We start from the raw sequence: 14191 nt of genomic DNA, 5'->3' as shown, positions 1-14191 counted from the left end.
TAAGACTTTGAAATTATTTACCATGACACTGATAACCAACTGTGTAAAACTGTTACATAAATAATATAGGCATGGTGACCTGGTAATATTCTAGGGGTAGACTGCAGCAGTTTCACTCAATGCCAGTCAAAGTGAACATCAGAAAATATACCACTGGTCCAAGAGTGAAAACATAATAATAGTAATAATAATAATAATAATAATAATAATAATAATAATAGCCACTGAAGCAAAAGCAAAACTTTATTAATCTGCCTAAGAAACCATGTTCCTTTTGTACTATACTCTACCTTGGCAAAATATCCTTTTAAAAACTCCAGCCTTTAATCTGCTTGTATTGTCCAAACCCTGCAATACTGCAGCAAGCCTTGTGCAAATCCAAGTGCACAACATTATTTTCCACAGCACATTTGACATTTTATATATGACCTCCACTGTATCACATTGGATTGTGCCACATAACTTGTATACTGTTGATTTGATCTTCAATTCCACTTAATCGCATGGCAGACTGAACTCTCATTCCCTGTGATCTCACTGATCACTGTAACAGAACTTGGCTGACAACCAATACTGTGATACCACATGACAACAAAACATTAAAACTTCAAATCATATTAAATCAAATAAGAGAAAATACTGCAACCTTCCCTTTTAAAAGTAGTATTCAACTAGCCGAGAACTGTCTCTGGAACGTCAGTGAGACACTTCGCGGAGGAGATTTGACAAGCTTGACAGAAATTTTTGTTAATTTTTCCTCGCACCAGAGAATGAGTAGAGTTTTCTACCATAACTGCCGGCACTGTGCACGGTGCGATGTTCAATTCCCCCCTAAATGTTATTTTTCAATCATAGAACTCCCGGTGAAAGAATAACAATGTTAGCAATTGTCTTATTGAGAATTGAGGAATACGAATGAAAGAAACAACAAGGAGCATCTCTTTTATACAGTATATCCACATAAATGTTTTATCCTTTTTAATAAAATGTGTGGGTGAAGGGGACTCACTTTCTCAGAGGTCCTCCTCAGCAGCTTTTTAGCCCCAGGAGGTAGCCGAGGAAGGTGAATAGAACTTTTTTTTTACGTTTCTTTCACCCACACATTTTATTAAAACAATAAAACATTCAAAACATAAAATTAAAAACATAAAATGACCTCAATTAATCATGGCAATTAACATATTTATAAATGACTTCCTATTTTTCAGTAATGTGTATTCAGAAATCAATTTTATTGAAATGATATATAAAGATTTCCTTTGCCTTATTCATACTGCTGAATTACATAAATAGAACTTCTGCAAAAAAAGGGACCTTTCCCATTTTACATAAAGCAATTTTTATCTATTACATCCCTTTATTACTTTAATCTGTCACTCATATATTGCACTTAAGAGCTGAAATATACTCTCAACAGTTGTTACAACAGTTATTGGTTTTGTTTAATAAAATAGTGCAAGTTAAATTTTTTATATAGCCCAAAAGAGCCATTTAGACATTAGCGTCCTGTAGTTTAACTAAACTAGATGGTTAAAAGCTTATATCTGATTGGTTGCTATCAATTATATCAACTCTTCGCATCATGCAATTGAATAAACTTCATTATCTTTTTGGAGCAGTCTCCCTCTCATTCCTACTTATAAAGTATGCAGTAATGGCTAGAGGTTAGGTGAATTTGTTTTACAAGTGACTTCCTGGAACGGCAATATGAAATGAATAATGTGCCAGTAGGACTTATTGTCCTAAAGTGGGTCACCTCTTTTATTATTTTTTTCAAGCTGCTGATTTATAATATATTGATGTCTTGATGCAGCATATGGCATGTTAAACTACACTGAGTAACAAATTCTTTCTTTTGGCTTGTGTTCAGGCAGAGTTTTGAGTTAGCAGCTTATGATGTACTTTAAAAGCCTTTGGAATATTGGCTGAAATGTCCACAGATTTTGTGAAACAGGACCAAGAAGATTTGCACAATGAACAATACTTATAGTGTTCTCCCAGATGGCTTTTTATTACTGTTGTTGGCAGCTACGCCAGTAAATTTATTGCACACATATCAAACAATTAGGCATGTCTGTAACTATATTGAACAGATATAATATGTTCTTTTCGGTTGACTTTATTGCATTTTGGATGCAAAATTATGGATTGTGTGTGACACAAAATCTCCCTTTATAAATGCACCCCAACGCCAGAGAAAAACAAACTGGACTTCAACTTATATATATATATATATATATATATATATATGTGTGTGTGTGTGATAGAAAAACAGGTCTTTACAAGAAGACTAGTTCACCTAAACAATAAATGATTAGTGTTGTACCTAAATCTTTTCCTAAAAAAGTCAAGTCTACCAGAGGCGGAACTAGGCGCCCTGGTGCAGGGAAGCCGGCAGAAGGGAACCGGGGCCCACAGTTCGCTAGTTCTACGTGCAGCAGGCCCCATTATCTCCATGGGCCCTGGCGTACCGCACCTGCTACGCCAATGGCAGTTCCGCCATTGAAGTCTACCTCTCTATATATTCAGCAGTCCTGAGCATTCCATGCCTAGATTATATTCCCATTCACACAAACCCCATTGAGGAGATTTTGCTGTCTACTAAGCCCAGTATAATTTAAGGACCAAAGACAATATAATGATGAGAAAAAAATTTTCTTCAAAATTAAATAAAGGCTGAAGCAAGTTGTGTTTAAGAAACAAAATTAATCATTCTTTTTTTCCAGCAAATACAACTGCTTATTTAGCTTAACATTGTGATTAAATAATCTTTCTAGTACAATGTATCTGACAGGTAACTGCAGATGTAAAAATCATTACCATGAACCAGGATGTGTACAATTGCATAATGTTAATGAGTTGCACCATCCCCTTGCTACAGTTTTGCACTGCGATACTATAACATAACTATCTAAATCAGCATTACTGTTTTCCTTGTAGTACTAGCAGTGGCTGCTTAAGGGACTCTGTACTGTAAAAGTCATTCATTCATAAAATCTGTTGAGAATAATTTAAACAAATGAAACTGACGGCGTGGCTTCCCCCAAATTAATAACCTGCACTAGAGCTTATAGACTGGGCTGGTTACTGCTAATGCAGGGGGCCAAACAGAGTGCAGTCCCCCTATAACATCAGTAACCGGCACCAGACTATGCCAGGCTGGGCTGGTTACACCATAAAAGGGAAACCTGCAGAGTATCATAATGTGAGCCAGCCCCAGCTCGTCAGCATCGGCTGAATACACAAGGATGATTCGTACCTGGTGGGTTAAATAATAAAAACATTAGTTTAGTGTGTGGAACTACAAGCCCCAGCAATCCCTGACAGTCATTAACTGCTTGGGTATGCTGACATTTGTATAACTAGAAGTGCCAGCATATGCATGTGTGCCAGTGACTGCCAGAGCCGACCAGCACTTGAAAAACTACAAATGATGGCATGTCCTGACAGCCAGAGCCCTCTGGAACCTGTATTTCCACACAATGGTAAAGAAACACACATACAATGACTTTCAAGGCATTTTTATTTTAAAAAAAAAATTATCCCAAGCGCTTGTTAACCATTTCATTATTTTATTAAACACTTAGATGCAAAGGAATCTTCTTTAAGAACTAGTCCATGATATAATCCAAAAGGAAATAAAATAAAATACCAGGGTCGGACGTAATTGCTCCTTACAGAGCACCACCGATATATGAAATAGAACTGAATGGATCTATCCAAGAGCACTGCTGTATCATGTATTATACAGTTTTCATTAGATACGATGTAATGCTTCATGAATACACTGAACACTGAACCCTGACCCCCAGAATACTAATAGTCAGTGCTGTGCATGTGTGTGGCGCCTCTTTGGGGAACTGGGGTGGCCTAGGCAGGAGGTGGAGAAGGATCTTCGCACTCAAGCACCAATAGGGATAATAGGTTAAGAGAGAATGAGAAAAATACTAAATTTAAATCTAAAGAGGAAATTACTAAAGCTTTCATTTTATGTACGATTTATCAGAAATGCCTGTGCCGACCTCCTGAATTACTTAATTAAATGGGCCATCTATATTCACATAACTCTACATTAAGAAATTGACTGCTTTCCATATATTATAAGCACATGCTCCTTCCCAGGTACCGATGCTATTAGCAAATAACCTCTTAAAAAGGTCTAAGCAGTATAACGGGATCTTCATTCAAAATATAAAAGCATTTGTCCCTTCTGGCTGTAATCCTTAACAATACCTAGACCTTTTTAATGCTTAAATCTTTTTAAGATATGATTTCCAGTTGATAGGAATGAGTGAGTTGATATGTTATATGTGAAATAAGACCCCCATCTAATGCAAGATACTTATAATTAATTAATTCAGTAGGATAGCATTGTGCATAGGTTGAACATGTTCTCTCACTTGTAATGTGACCAATGCTGTGTAAAATAGATTAATTTAATGAACTATTGTAGACACAGATAGATAGATGTTAACAATATACCTAATTACATAAACAGTTGAATATGTGAAGATGTTACAGAACATATTATCATTTGCCTTTTTTGCTAGGAAGTGTCACATCAAGATGATTGGTCTAATATAATCGGAAATGTCCTTCCTATGGGACTATAACAACTACATGCAACCAGTAATCATATAATATAATACAATATTATAAAAGCAAGTAAAACCAGCAATGTTCATGGATTTGAATAATGGATTTGGGTGTCATTGTGTGAGTTGAAAACTATAATACATAATATATATAATCACTAGAATGTTGAAAGCACTTTCCTGAGATAGTTGCAGTATGTGTAAAGGGGGATCGGGGGAGGGGGTTCACCAAAGTCTCTTTTTGCCCTAGCATCCACTTTGTCTAGAACTGGTCCTGCATATGTGTCACGGGTAACTAGGAATCTCACACCCTGATCCTGCCAATAGCTGTTTCTCACCAGAGGCGCAGAGTCTAACGCAGCGGCTGGTCTTCTCCAGGGACCCCCGGAAGAGGGTATGGATTTTAGCGGCTTCCGCTACGCAGGTCGCGGCCCTTGGGAGAATATGGCAGAATCAACGTTAGTTCAGCTACACAGGGAAGATGGTCTGCGGTCTGCAGGACAGAGAGCTGAAAGGTGAAGCGATGGTCTACGGACTGCAGGTTATTACCACTGGAATGCTGAAGATTCTGTGGACAGCAGGAGAGAGAACTAGAAGGTGCTGCGAAGGTCTGCGGGCTGCAGGCTATTACCACTGGAAAGGTGGAGATGTTCTGCGGACAGCAGGAGAGAGAACTAGGTGTTAAGCCACAGCTTGTTCTTAGAAGAGTGAGGTCCAAGAACAGGCACTTAGGGTAAGGAGAGGGTGCCTTAAATAGGGAGAGACAGTCTGCAGACCAATGAGTAGAGAGGGGAGTCTTTAAGAAGCTTTCGGGTCTGGGCATGGACAGACTCGTACCTAAGATGGCGGCCAGCCGCGACGCTGCAAGGACGCCAGCAGGGAGATAAGCGAGCCGGGTCTCGGTTTAGAGGAACCGAAGACCCGGCATGTGACAATATGGTATATATGATTAGTTATATTCATAGTTTACTGTCTGCGTTGTGCTGAAGGGTGACATTTATATGCAGTAATTGTATAACACTAAATCTTGAGATTCTGACAGTATATTCACATTAACCTTCATTACACATGTTAAGCATTCTACTTATAAGTACACTAAAGGAAACAAAATACTTTAAAAAATGTATTTCCTAAAATTATGGTTTACATTAAATAAAAATGCAAATGATAGTTGCTGTAATACTGTATTATTTAGACAATACCTCCAATATGAACCCTTCCACTTAATTCAAAATACTCTGCGCCCAAACTTCCCACTTAATTTACTTTTGCACTAAGCTGTGCTGAATTAATTGATTCTCATCAGTTAATGAATTTATCACAGATAACTGCAATAGTAAATTAAGTGGAAAGTTCAGAAGCAGAACATTTTGTACCAGGTGAAAGGGGTCATATTGAAGGGTCTGGCTTAAGATATCTAAATAACAATGCAAGTCAATCTTCTTGCAAATTGTAAGCATACTTAACTTAATTTCATTTCGATCACACTGTAGATTGTTGACAGGGTGAGGAAATTAATGAATACTACAGTAAATCAAAGTTGCAAGTAAAAGACTGCACATGCCGTGCTGTTATTGTTGCCAAAAATAACCTGTCAACTGAGATATAGGACTATTATAATTAAGTAAATACTTACAGAAAATAATTTCCTTTCCCACATCATTTCTTTGAGGATCCAACAAGCAGTGAGAACAGTATATTAATTAGCTCAGATTGCTATGATAAACGTTCAGCTGGGCAGAGGTCTGTCTTTCCATCCTTAATCTATGTCGCACTTCCTAGAGCAGGAAGGAGCTCTGAGAGTGCTGATAGTAAGCACGTGGGCTGACAATACATCTTCATCATCATCATTTATTTATATAGCGCCAACATATTCCGTAGCGCTTTACAATTGGGGACAAACATAATAAACAAACTGGGTAAAATAGACAAAGAGGTGAGAAGGCCCTGCTCGCAAGCTTACAAGCTATGGGACAATGGGAGATTGACACATGAGGTTAAGTCTACATTTTGCATTTTGGCCCAGCCAGACTGCAAAGGTAAAAGTGACTCATAAGCTAAATGAAACCGTCACACAACAATGTTGGTCAGGGAGTAGTTGTCTTGTGTGAAATTGTGTAACAGGCTAAAGGTAGCGAGGTTAAGAGGGTGGCTGAGGAATATTATAAGCTTGTCTGAAGAGGTAGGTTTTCAGAGAACGCTTGAAAGTTTGTAGACCAGAGGAGAGTCTTATTGTGCGAGGGAGAGAGTTCCATAGAGTGGGTGCAGCCCGAAAAAAGTCCTGTAACCAGGAATGGGAGGATGTGATGAGGGTGGATGAGAGACGCAGATCTTGTGTAGAACGGAGTTGCCGAGTTGGGAGATATTTTGAGACAAGAGAGGAGATGTATGTTGGTGCAGCTTTGTTGATGGCCTTGTAGGTTAGTAAAAGTATTTTATATTGGATTCGGTAGAAAACAGGCAGCCAGTGTAGAGACATACAGAGTGATTCAATAGAGGAAGAACAATACACTTGAGACGCCTTGCCTCATGAAAGTAGGAGGTGATGCGGGAGACTGAGTCACCAAATCACCAAAGGGGAAGGAGTCATGCAGCAAAGCACGAAAGCCTGTTCACGGCTGGCTATGTGGGACCCAAATTTATAAAGGAAGAGTATAAGAGACAGGGACCCAGGATGGGGGTGTGGAGGTTGCGGAATCCCCAGGCGTTTCCTGGTCATGGGTCCATGGCTGTAAGCCACATGGGCGAATAAATATTAAGGGGAGAAGCCCTTACCACCAGCTCACCTGTGTCTTCCCTTCTATCATCAGCCTGTAGCTCTGATCCTGTTTGCTGCACCCACACTACTGGGTATGTATTTTTATAAATAAGAGAAAATTAATCATTTGCAATCAATTTGAATTCAAGTTCTGTGTAGACTGCAGGACTATTTACCATACATATGAATGTGTACATGTTTGTACAAGAGTCCACTGTTATACATTCAAAATGTAAAACAATACTAAAAATTAACATTGCCTCCCCATACACATAACAAATCATGGCCATCTTAACAACATTATGGGCCCCCGGGCAAAGCCGTGCACTGGGGCCCCTACCTACCCAACCACTCACAGGAATAAAAATGTAAATTATCGATAAAATTAAGCTAATATTTATTTTTACCTGCAACAAAATCACTGTTTAAACAGTAAAAAAAACATGCTGTACTACAGAGATTAATCCACATAAATGTTTTGTTTATTACAAAATAAATTATTATAAACTATGAATTATTATTAATCAAGTGTTCAACACAAACAAAATTATTCTGCTATTCTCCTCTTCATCACGCTTCTGGTCACCCCCTGTATCAGACTCTGCCTTCCATTATTCTATTATTTGTCCCCCTTCATCATGCTTCTGGTCTCCCCCTGTCTCAGACTCTGTGCCTTCCATTATTCTGCTATTCTCCCCTTCATCACACTTCTGGTCTCCCCTTGTATCAGACTCTGTGCCCTCCATTATTCTCCTATTTGTCCCCCTTCATCATGCTTCTGGTCTCACCCTGTGTCAGACTCTGTGCCTTCCATTATTCTGCTATTCTCCCCTTCATCACGCTTCTGGTCTCCCCCTGTATCAGACTCTGTGCCTTCCATTATTCTGCTATTTGTCCCCTTCATCATGCTTCTGGTCTCCCCCTGTGTCAGACTCTGTGCCTTCCATTATTCTGCTATTCTCCCCTTCATCACGCTTCTGGTCTCCCCCTGTATCAGACTCTGTGCCTTCCATTATTCTGCTATTTGTCCCCCTTCATCATGCTTCTGGTATCCTCCTGTATCAGACTCTGTTCCGTCCATTATTCTGCTATTTTTCCCCCTTCACTTACCTTTCTATCACCTTCTTTTCTTCTCTCGGTGCACTCCTCACTGAAAATGTCGGACGTAATGACGTCAAGCCCGACAATCAGTGAGAGCGCAGCACGGAGGAGGGGAACAGGGAGGGAGCTGGATTGACACCGCAAAAAGGTTTTTTTTCTTTTGTCTTAATTACTTCAGAGCCCTGCCCATGGGGACCTGGGCAATTTCCCAGCGTGCCCAATGGGAAAGTCAGCCCTGTCACAAATACTGCATAATCAGGACATCAAGATAATTAAATTTGACTTAATAATATATGTAATATTATATGTAATCCCAATCTTGCAAATCTAAAAATGTTACAAATTTGTGAAGGCATAGGAAAACTACATGGTAGTACCATGAAGTGCCATCACACCAAGGACAGGGTTGTTTTGAACATCTACTTGAAAACTTCGGTTCAGCTGCTGAACCTAGTGAGTATAACTGGTACTGCAGTTGCCGTTATGTTTTTCCTCTGGTGATCTATGCGGCTTCTTTGTGGACAGTTGTAACTGACATCATAACTGTAAATACAGAAGACAAGTGTACTAGCTTTCTGCCCAGCAGTTAGCATGATGACGAAGGAAAATACCAGACACATTGATACTCCAAACTGGCTGATAACCCAAAGAGTGCCATGCAACACAAAAGCAAAAGCCTTCTCCAGCACTCAAAGATAATATAAATGGTGAACGACAGTCATAGTTGCCAGTAACTGGCTGTCTTAAAATTTCTATAATGACTAATTAATATTCCATGTCTCCATTTTCCACCGTCTCCAATTAATCCCAATATACAACAGCTGCATAAAGTGCCAGACTTCAAAAGTTGCTTTAATATTGGTGGTTGATAATGCTTCTGTGCTTTGTATTAATTTTACCCGCTTAGAAAGTAAGCTCATTAGGGCAGGATTATATTTACTTAATGTTTCTTGTCAATGTATATATTTATATCATGATTCCCACAATATACAGCACACATAATATGTTGGCACTTTATAAAGAACAATATTAATAATAATAATAATAATAATATCAATATGTTAACATTGTGAGGTTTTTCACCAAAAATCATATGAGAGAATGCACTGTACAAGAAAATGTTGAAGAAGGAATCACTTTCTAACATTTAGCCTCTCGTCTTACACAATTTTCTATATTCAATACATTTTTTTAGCATATAAAAGTGTTACTGTAGTAAAGCGTATTACACATAATGTTAGTATACCCCCTTTTGGTATTTTTGGGAATTCTTGCCACAGGTCAACACAAAATACTGTGTAATGTCAAATTAAAAAAACAAAAAACTCTCATTATTCTCTCATGATTAAACTGCTTTAATTGTTTTCAAACTAAATACATCTACCAAGAAAAAGTTGTAACCGCACAAGGAAAAGGACTAACCTCAAACTTAAACATCAAAAGAAATGTATTTGGATTATATAGATGAGCATGTGCTCTTCCAACATATAGCAACTATTACTCTTTTTTCCCCTAATAAAGGCTATATGCCAATTAATGCCTTTATATAAGTTGTCTGTCGAAGAAGTTTGATTAACATTATAAATTGATGAACACAATATATGTTATTATGTATTATTGGACTGGAGTGCCTTTTTGTCTTTAAGTTCCAACTCTGGTCTTTATGAGTAATAAAATAAATATACCTGCAAGGGAGAAGTCAGAGTTTGTTTGGGCATTTCCAAACAATAACTTCATCATGAAGACTAAATAACATTCAAAGCAAATCCGATAAAAGTTTATTAAAAAGCAACAATCAAAAACAGAGTATAATAAAATATAAAAAACATTTAATATGCTCCAGAGCACTGTCAAATCCATCATAAAGAGTTTGAAAGAATATGGCACAACCATGAAGTTATCTGGAATGGGCCATCCTCCACACATTGGCATCTATGCAAATAGTGCACTTGCTAAAAGGCCACCAAGTAGCCTATACTCACACTGGAGATACAGTCTTCTATGGTAGAGATTATTGAAATGGTCCATGTGAGTGAAATAGCCTGGGCACTTCCTTTAACTCACTTGAAATTAATCCTACAATTTTCCAGAAAGAAAGCATGTGGAAGAATCCCATATTAAGTGGAGGAAAATAATGTGGTCTTATGAGACCAAGGCTGAATGTTCTGGCCTCAACCTTTGGTCGACGTATACTGGTATATGTTGGTATGCTTCATCACCACTTCTCCCACTGCCTTCATTTTGAGACTATCAAATTCCATTCACTTACATTTTCCATATCACCACTTCCAAATTTCCACTTCGAACAGTAGTCATCAGCCCAAAAAAAATCCTCTGCTGTGAAGCAAAGTAACAGAAGCAAAATGCTTCTTCCCTGTTTCATGGACTGGAAACTTGTCAAAATAGAGAGCAAAATAGTTGAAGTAAGATATAGACAAATATTGATGAAAAACATTCTGCTGTCTACCAGCGCAAAACTTGAAGAGACTTACCCAAAAGAGTTTAACAAGAATTCACAAATATATCTGTAACAGGACAGATAGTTAGCACCCCAGAGTTAGTGTAAGGAAGGCTTCTACGGGCCTGGTGGTATAGTAGAGAGGCAAATGTCCCCACAGTAGTTTTGGAATGAAACAAGGAACACAGGGCTAAAACTGCACAAACTCGTGAGTTTATTCTCTTTACTTGTGGCATAAGGTTTTACCACAGTGTCAGATAAGTAGCGCTAGTTTAGGGAAGTAATAAATGACAGGCGGGGCCGTCCATCGCCGCTTTAAGCCAAGTCGTGGGTGGTGATGATGTCATTTTCTCCAGTCGGCAACAGAGCGAGTCGGGAGATGAAGTAATCTGCAATCCGGTAAGTACTTTTTTTGCCAGGTCGGTGTACTATTGAATTGGACTCCTCATGTCGTTGTCTTCTCTTTTGGGGTAGTCAGTACCGTTAATAGGTACTACACCCCAGAAAATCAGTAGAGCTACAACAAGGATTAATCCATGCTTTAGCAGAAATGTCTTTAGTTTAGGGTAACTTTGTAATAGACATAATCAACAGGACTAAATTGTAATACACAGGTTAAAGTGAAGTTTCTGCTGGACACATGAAACTTATTTACTTTTAGACTAAATCAATAATCAATCTCTCACAGCAACTGTAGCGTTAAACAACTTGCAATTCTCTCCTCAGCAACCATTTCAAACTTCTGATGCAATATAGACAAACTCTTGTGTCAAATGATTTCTCTCTATGTCTATGCTCACTGAGTCAGCTTGCAGATAACTTTGAATACAGCAGATTTGCTTTGAATAAACTCTTCCTTCAGACAGCACCATAACCTCACAATAGCAATATTACAGTCCCAGTCAGGGGAACTCGGCACATTGCAGAACTAATCACCATCATGATCAACAACATTTATTTATATATTCTGTTTATATTCTATTAACAGACATTAAAAGGTGTATTGAGATTCTTATGCACATGTTTAAACATTCATAGCAAGACAACTCACCATTTCTCTTGACTAACTAGATGAATTATGTTCATCATGAAGTCAGTCATTTGTATTCAAAAGAACAGTCTGCTTATTTTTAGAAGCAAATTAATCTGTGACGGTGTCTCCATTAAATGACACACTGATCATTACATTATCTTTAAAACTCATTATAGATAAAAATGTCAATAATTATACTTGTGTACAGTATGATGAATTTAGAAGTCACTAGAATTAAAAGACAACACATTTTATTACATTTATTTAATTTAGCTTTCCTTAATCATATCAAAGTGATGAGGCAAGCGTACAAATCACCCAGGATCCATTTACTTAATTATACAACTGCATCCTGTAATATAAAGGTGTCATTTGAAATTGTGTAATTTATTTTAACATGTTATAAATTATGTAGGTTGTGCAAATGTAGACCCTGATTCATCTTCAAACGCAATGTGAACACAACTTGCATTTAGAAAAGGTGCGCGTAACTTGCACGCATATACGCAACTGCAAGTGGATCTCAAGAAATGTTCCCTATTGAAAATGGGTATAAATAGAGACTTAAATTAAAATTTTAGCACCTGGTGCGAGAAAGAAATTTGTCACCCCTTCGCCCTCAAATTTAACCAAATTAACCTAAAATATTCATAAACTGCGGCCCCTTTCATCGTTGCACCCTGGACAGTCGCCCCTTTTGCACAGCCCTAGTTACGGCCCTGGGTATAAGTACGCTCCGGCCGTATGCACACGGACACACCACACTGCAGAATGTACAATACAATATTCCCATCTGTATGCATGCCCAAAAAAATCCGTTAAATAAATGAACAACTTTTAATACTATAATAATTAATAAAAATACATGGTTAAAAAAAATTTTTTTTTTTACATGAAATACATAAATCAGGATTTTCTTAATGTGAACTGTACATAAAATGCATTTTTTTATTTTCTCTTACTTGCAAACACATGTTCTGGCATAAGTGTCAGTGATCACTATTGGACAGCTAAAAAGCATGCACCAAGATGCCCAGATCTTGAATCAGACAAATGTGCATGTGCTCAACCTCCTCACACTCTTACTGTACATGGTTTACGTGCACTCAACTGGACTTATGTCCGAAGATGAATTAAAGCTCTCAATGTATAAAATCATTTCCACAGTGATTCAATGTAGTTGTTACATATTTCCTTCTTTCCTAATGTAGTCTTTTACGCTGATAGTAAGAACAGCTTATGTTAGAACATTTGTTGAATATCTTTCCTGTGAAAGTTGTTCCTGTGTTTTCAGTCTGCAGACACAAGCCATGATGGACAACTGCAGCCCTAGGAAAAAATCTATTTCTGTATTGTCCTTATGTCAAACACTACTCAATCTGATTAGTAAAAAGGCTGCCTTTTTTACTCTTTTTTGTGAGAAACTGTTGTTTCCACTAAATACATTCTCACTAAATGAATTCTTTTTCTTACATGCCAATTTAACTCAGCTTTAAATCTATTTATTCTTACATTATATTGGAACAGATGAATTTAAAAGTTTCTGAGTCTGATTATTGTTAAAAAAACAACAAAAACAAAAAGAGTACAATAAACATGCAAAGCATAACATAGGTAGTTTCTCTCATTAAAAGTATACAGTTAAGGAATGATAAAGCTATTCAGTATTCAGTATTAAGAACACCGAAGGCAAATTAATTACCCTCACTATCTTACATTTACGCTGTCCTTTTTCTCATTTCTGTGCAGAGATTCAACTGGGGTAAAAATGCTACCTAACTGCAGCGCTGGGCAACCTGAGATACTTCAAGGCCCCTGTAATTTCAAGAATGCCCCTCAACCCCCTGACTTGCTCCACATTTCCATCACATGCCCATCAGACCTCCCACATGCCCATCAGACGTTTCCACATGCAAATCAGACCAAATCAGACCTCCCCACATGCCTTGAGACCCCCCACATGGCCATCAGACCTCCCCAGATGCCCATGAGACCCCCCTACATGGCCATCAGATCTCCCCACATTTGTATCAGACCTCCCCACATTTGTATCAGACCTCCCACATGCATATAAGACCTCCCACATGCATATCAGACCTCCCACATGCATATCAGACCTCCCCACATGCCCATCAGACCTTTATCACATGCAAATCAGACTTCCCTACATGCCCATCAGACCTCCCCACATGCCCATGAGACCCCCCCACATGGCCTTCAGACCTCCCCACATGTGTATCAGACCT

The 14191-nt window shown here is 38.2% G+C and overlaps 1 protein-coding gene across 1 annotated transcript in view; it reads right to left on the bottom strand.

The window, feature by feature from the left end:
* Nucleotides 1-14191, bottom strand: part of FRMPD4 (FERM and PDZ domain containing 4) — a 402711-nt gene that overhangs the window by 233522 nt on the left and 154998 nt on the right. The gene's annotated exons all lie outside the window — the stretch shown is intronic.

Source organism: Mixophyes fleayi, chromosome 2 (genome assembly GCF_038048845.1).
Source record: "Mixophyes fleayi isolate aMixFle1 chromosome 2, aMixFle1.hap1, whole genome shotgun sequence".
Classification (NCBI taxonomy): domain Eukaryota; kingdom Metazoa; phylum Chordata; class Amphibia; order Anura; family Limnodynastidae; genus Mixophyes; species Mixophyes fleayi.
This window is presented reverse-complemented; position numbering and strand designations above follow the sequence as displayed.